Genomic DNA, 6629 nt, shown 5'->3' on the forward strand with positions numbered 1-6629 from the left:
CCTACAGGTAATACATTATTTTGAGTGTATCCTTTTAGTTTATTTCTTCAGGTTTCCCTCATACAATCCAGAAGAAAAACGGCATAAGCTTTATTCATTCGCATACAATCCGCAAAAGGATAATGGGTAAAAGAACTGTTACGTTTTACCATTTTTAGGATGCAGTTTAATTGATGGCAATTGCTTTCTGTACTTCCGAAATTGCTTCAATTACTTCCATTCCGGAAGCAATATGAGAAGTGCAGAAAAAAACACCCTGGATTGATTTGTAGTTTTGGGTCATACACAGGAATTTATTTTACTTTCAGGAACCAGTGCATTTTAGTAATCAAGTAATCTCCAGCACAAAGCCTTTCTGCAATTACTGATCTATTGGATCTGCAACAAGTTATCATTATTACACTATCACATTAACATAACTATTATGTCAACTACACGTCCTAATCAACTTTGTTGAGCATTTAGCATTGAGCTTCTGAACAGTATATAACATGAAGTTTCCTATCTCAACAGAAATTTAGATAATCAAATATTACTAACGTGTTTGGTTGCACGTTGTCGATGTGACTTACGACATTGCCCAATCGATGTGATTCTTACTTTTTAACCAGAAGCTAACAGTTATATCTTCCACGTTTTTGGGCCAAATTGATGTGATTCTTACTTATAGACGAGTTTTCAAACATGTACTACATTGGAATATTTAGATAACTTTCGCCTTTTTTTTCTGTACCTTCACGAGCTTTCATCCTTTTCACCCACCCCATAACGATTTTGAGAGGCACACATGCCAGATGAGTGAAGTTGCTTTCTCTTCTTTACAAGACGTAATGCAATTTTCCTATCATCTTGAGCTTCCTCATAATCAGGCTGCACAAAACAAAAACCTTTGTTTAGAATCCATTTGAAAATGGATGGAAAGATACATCCTTTAGAATCCGTTTGATTCGTTAAAAATTACGGTCTAGGATAACACAAATACAATTGTTCTATGTTTGATTTTAAAAATGCTCATGGGACAGCACAAGTGAGAGAAAGATGGACAGCACAAAACTTCAAATTTTTGTAACTTAAAAAATCACCTCACAATTTTTTGTTCCTAAGTACAGCATGTTTAAAGACTAAAATACCCACCTTTCTCCCCACTATCTTGCTCTCCCCACTGGTCTCTCCTCTAACAATCTTTTCTTTCACGGTTTCACCCCACCTCTCCCTTTTCTCTTTCTTGTTCCCATTCTTTCGACTCTCGTTCAAAGAAAATTGTAATGGTGCAGGTTCCTTGGATAAGGCAATGCCATTCAAAATGGTTGACTTTCCTTCAAATCCATATAAAGGTAAGGATAAATAATTATATAATATATTTATATTTTATATTAGATAAAATATAATATTTATAATATGGCTTTATAATTCTGGTTTAGAAAAATTATATTTATAATATATATTAAATATATAATCCAATATATTATTTTATATAATAATAATGATGATGATATGAATTATAAAATAATAAATATTAAAGGTTATTATAATAAATTTCACATTATTTTGTCTGTGCTGCACCTTGTCCACCAAACAAAGTCCACCAAACAAAGTATAGGATTAAAAGTTGTCCAGCAACTTACACTTTTGTCTTGTGCTGCTTTCTTTGTTCCGTACCTCAAGGTTGTATCAAACGGACCCTTAGTGATTCAGCTTAAGCTTCAGAAGAAAACATGCATATACCAGTGGCAAGAACCCAGCTTTCCACAAAAATCTCACAGGCCCAAAATTAAAATGTAACAAAAGTTCTCATTTAGTTCTGCTAATTAAAATATTGAAGTTGGGATCAAACAATGATTTTAGGTTCCCCCAAATGCAACTACTCCAAAGTCTATTTAACTGCATGTTTGATTCTTAAAATTATTTACCACTTTATCTATCCATTTATATTGGAAAGCCAATTATAACTAGACAATCGTCTGGTTCTTTGATGTTGTAAATATAAATACAAGCTCAATACAGGATTATCTAACCCGACTAGCAAGCAAGCATCATGAAGACACTTGAAAAAGGAGACTAGGAACTGAATATTATTTTCTGAAAATGAGTGTATGGTGATTATACGTTTATATCGGGAGGCTAATATATATATATATATATATATATATATGTTATAATTTTGCTGTCATAATTACAGTTAAAAAGGAAACTAAATTACAAGTAAATAAATCGATACAAATAAAAAGTGAAATAATTAAATATGGAAAGAAAATCATGACTAACCTTGAGAGCTAAAGCACGGTCAAAGCTTTCAATAGCATTATTAGGTTCGCCAAAATTTAGTTGTGCTCTGCCAAGTGTGACCCATGCCTGGAAGGATCAAGATATAAATAAATGCATTACTTAGAAGACTGAAATTAATTGGCATTGCTCTAGTTGGCATGTGAGCACTGGTGATTCAAAATCAAACTTTGGAATATTTTTCAGTTTAGACTATATGTCCTACAAATACAATCCGCAAAGGATTTGGTATAAAATATAAGCAGTGATCGTATACCAAATCTAACACAGACATAGCCAAACACAGAAATAGCATACAAGCCGACCTAGCATCGAAGAGGGTGAATCAACAAAATATTTGCAAGTTCAAGTTAGAGCATTTTCTCTTGTTCACAAGAAAAATATAACAAGGTTCTAGATCTTACAACTTGGATTTGCAATGCTAATTCCTTTACGGCATTGACCACATTCATCACTTTTATGCATATACATTACAAGAACAAATGTGACAAATGTGAGTCACGTGAAACTGATATTGAATTTCAAATATGTATTCAACCACTAGCTATTTTGGATACACTAAACAAAACAAGGCAAGCAACCAACGATTGTCACATATTGCAACCTGTATTTGGACATCAAAATGAGGAAGACCAATTGTATGCATGAAATAGATTACATATGCACAGGTCAAAGTTTTTCTGAGTTTAACAAATTTCTAAAGAGAATCTTTCAAATTCCCCTCACCCATTGTTAAACTATGATTTATATATTTACTTAGTCATAATTACTACTTGAAACTACTTAACAAAATTGCAGCACAAAATTAATATACAGAACTATCATGAGTAGGAAGTAATATTGCAGGAGTTGCGGTGTTAAATTTTACATGGTGAATACAAATATTGTAGTATCATACCTCAGCCCATGATGGGTCCAATTCAGTAGCTCCTGTCAAGTCGAGAGCACAATTATCAAATTTCAAGCACTAAACCACTAACAATTTAAGTTATACAACAGAACTACTACTTTACCAGAATTGAAGTTCATACAGGAAAGATGAACTTTCTTAATTTGTCACTAAAAGCAAGGGGCTTACTATATTCAAATTACACCTCAGGAAACAGTTCAGTTGTTACATTTAGTTTAGTAATTTAAAATTTCATTTAATATAGCTCAAATAAACAAGATTAAGAAGAATAAAGCGCATGGACGCACGAGTTGCAGCCTTTAATAAAGCATTCCAAGCATCTCCAATTTCTAGTAAAACTTGGGCCTTTTGTTCATGCACAACTGGAACATCAGGTGCCAACACAAGAGTAGCTTCCCATTTACCTAGTGCTTCCCGGTACTTCCCATCCTGCAAGAAAGAATATGGAAGTAACTATGTAGCACAGGCACTGACAGAGGCATATACAACATGACATGGGGACAACCAAATTTTAAAAATTGCACGATAAGAACATGGAATATATACCTATATATAATTGAAAATTTAAGGAAAAGGATTCACAATTAATAAATCATATATAAGTTTCAATATTACAATATCTTGATATATGTCATATGTGTCAAATTGTATTGTAGTCATGGAAAATGAAATTTGATAAATGACAAAAGCACCTACCTTATTTATCTTCTTTACTATTAACAGTCTCTTGAGTGCTTGTAAGTTTTAATGAGGGTCATTAATTGTGGAGCCAATTTTTATTGTTTTAAAATTTGGATACACACAGACCTGTTTTGGACATGTGTTGTCAGTGTGTCATGTCCGACAAGTACAACACATAGATACAACACCAAAATGGACTGTCCATGCTTTAAAAACAGGATGTCATATTGATTCTATTTTTATGGCACAAAATCACAAAGGACACATTGTGTGCCACTTTCATAACCATGTGACAGATTGCACTATTGCCTATTAGAATTGAAAAATACAAACTTTCAATTAGGAATATACCTCAGATCAGAGCTAAACTATAAAAGTTAAATCCACATTGACAGAAGTTAATCTGAAACAAATCACAGGGGTATGTGTGCAATATTTAAGAATTAAGAAAGAACTTTCAAATCAATCACAGGAAAATAAAAAAGTAGCAAGCTGTTAAAATTACAGTGTCTAGATGAATCCACAAAATAAAACAACTTATGCCCTTATCACGAATTCATTCATGCTACTCCTTATTAGAAATTAAGTTCACCAAATTCAGCATTGCCTCATCATCTGTCCATGTCATCTAAAATTACAGAAAACACAAGCAACGTGTAAGAGAATGCCACTACTGCAGCTATGTCCATAGTCCATACAGCTGAAATGCAATTGATAATTCAATTTTTCCTTAGTCCACCTTTTCCTTCCCCAAAAATAAACAAACAGCAGAACCTAAAACAAACCACATGGGTAAGTGTAAAAAGGAAACATGATACCAGAGCAAGCTCGTCTCCTTGAGCTTGAAATTCGTTAGCCAATTGTGTTGCGTGGGATTGATCAGGGTCGGGAACACGCGCGCCGTCTTCAGCGTCAGTGTTGGAGTGTTGGTCGTGTTGTTGTTGTTAATGATTATCCTCAAAGGGAAGGTCAGTGAAGTGTGACAACGTGGGTAAACAACGTTTCTTCTTATTGGTGCTGTTCTTCCAAGCCACTTTCATTTTCCACCGCCACTTCTCTCTTCCAATGTTTTTGTTTGTTTGTGCTGTGCATGTGTTTGGGTTTGTTATGGCTTCTCTTTGGGAGTTGCTACGTGCACCCAGCATTATTGTTGGGGCACCCAACAAAGTGGCGAAAATGACCTTCCGCGAAGACTATTTCCGGAAGAACCTTCTTCCGAAATCATTCCGGAAGATACCTTTTTCAGAAACTTTCCGGAAAAACCTTCTTCCGGAAGAAAATTTCGTGATTCCGGAAGAACTCAGGAACACTTTTTGGAAGAACGTCATCCGGAATGTTTCCGGAAGAAGGTGCTTCCGGAAGATAACCTTCTACTTCCGGAAGAAGGGTTTTTCGGAAATTTTTTTTTTTAAAAAATGATATTTTTTGTAATAATTTAATTTTAATGAATAAACTAAGTTATAAAATAATTATTATTATTATACATAAATAATTAGTGAACATAATTATAACTAATATTTATAATTTCTTTTTTACGCGCATGTAAATGTAAATATTAATTTGTGTGACAATTTAGTATAATTTAAACCATAAAAATTAATTAATTTGTATATTTTATTAAAAATATAAAATATTTATTATGATAAAATTTAATTTGTATTACAAAAGTTAATATATAATAAAAAATGATTATTATTTTATAACAATGTGAAGAAAAAATAATTTTCATTTTATAATAATAAGTAAAAATAAAATAATATTTAATGCATATGTAATGACGATTTTGCCCCTGTATAATTTTCTTTAAATTTACTGTTTCACGGCTTCCATTTCACGCTTCCATTTCTTAGTGCGCCTTCTTCCTTCGTTGCTTTCTTTCCTTTTCTTGCTGTTGCTTTCCACGCTGTGTAGCTTTGAAGATTTGGTGGTCCCGTGAAGTATTTGAAGATTTGGTGGTCCCCGTGAAGTAGGTGTTCCGTATTTGAAGTTTTGTTAGTCGTTGTTCTTCCTATTTCGTTGGAGGTACGCATTTATGTGTATTTTTTGCGTTTTCTGGCTAGTTTTTAGAGAAGAAAAATAGTAAAAACCTGTATCCGGAAGAAATTTTGTTATAGGAGGAAGAAGTTCCGGAATGAGAATCTTAGTAACTTCCGGAAGCACTTCTTCCGGAAGTTACTAAGGCTCATTCCGGAAGAAGTACTTTCGGAACTACTTCTTCCGGAATGGGCCTTAGTAACTTTCGGAAGTACTTCTTCCGGAATGTTACATTATTAACAAATCTTTTTATTTCTATTTTAAAATTTATATATATATATATATATATATATATATATATATATATATATATATATATATATATATATATATATATATATATTGAGGATTATATACATATATATATATATATATATATATATATATATAAATGATTTAGGTAACTTATATGTATTTTTGTGTAGTAAAAAAATGTTTTATTATTTGTTTTATATAGTGATAAGTTTATCTTGAATAAATACTGTAGTATATATATATAGAATATATTTGTATGATTTGTATATATGTTTGTTAACTAATATGTAGTCTGTGTGTGGGTGTGATGTATATGATACTACGTATATACGTGTGTATGACGCATATGTCCTGAGAATATGTGTGATATAAGTGTGGAGTATATTTGTGGATGTGCATCTATGGAAGTTATGTGCACGTGTGTATATACATATGTCCTCAATATAGACTATATCTATGGATGTCA

General features: G+C 32.4%; 1 pseudogene; it reads right to left on the reverse strand.

Annotated features, from left to right (window-relative positions):
* Positions 1 to 516: 516 nt before the first annotated feature.
* On the reverse strand, positions 517 to 5051 carry LOC100810984 (tetratricopeptide repeat protein 33-like; annotated as a pseudogene).
* Between the last annotated feature and the right edge of the window lie 1578 nt (positions 5052 to 6629).

The sequence above is a fragment of the Glycine max genome, chromosome 14 (assembly GCF_000004515.6).
Source record: "Glycine max cultivar Williams 82 chromosome 14, Glycine_max_v4.0, whole genome shotgun sequence".
NCBI classification, from domain to species: Eukaryota; Viridiplantae; Streptophyta; class Magnoliopsida; order Fabales; family Fabaceae; genus Glycine; species Glycine max.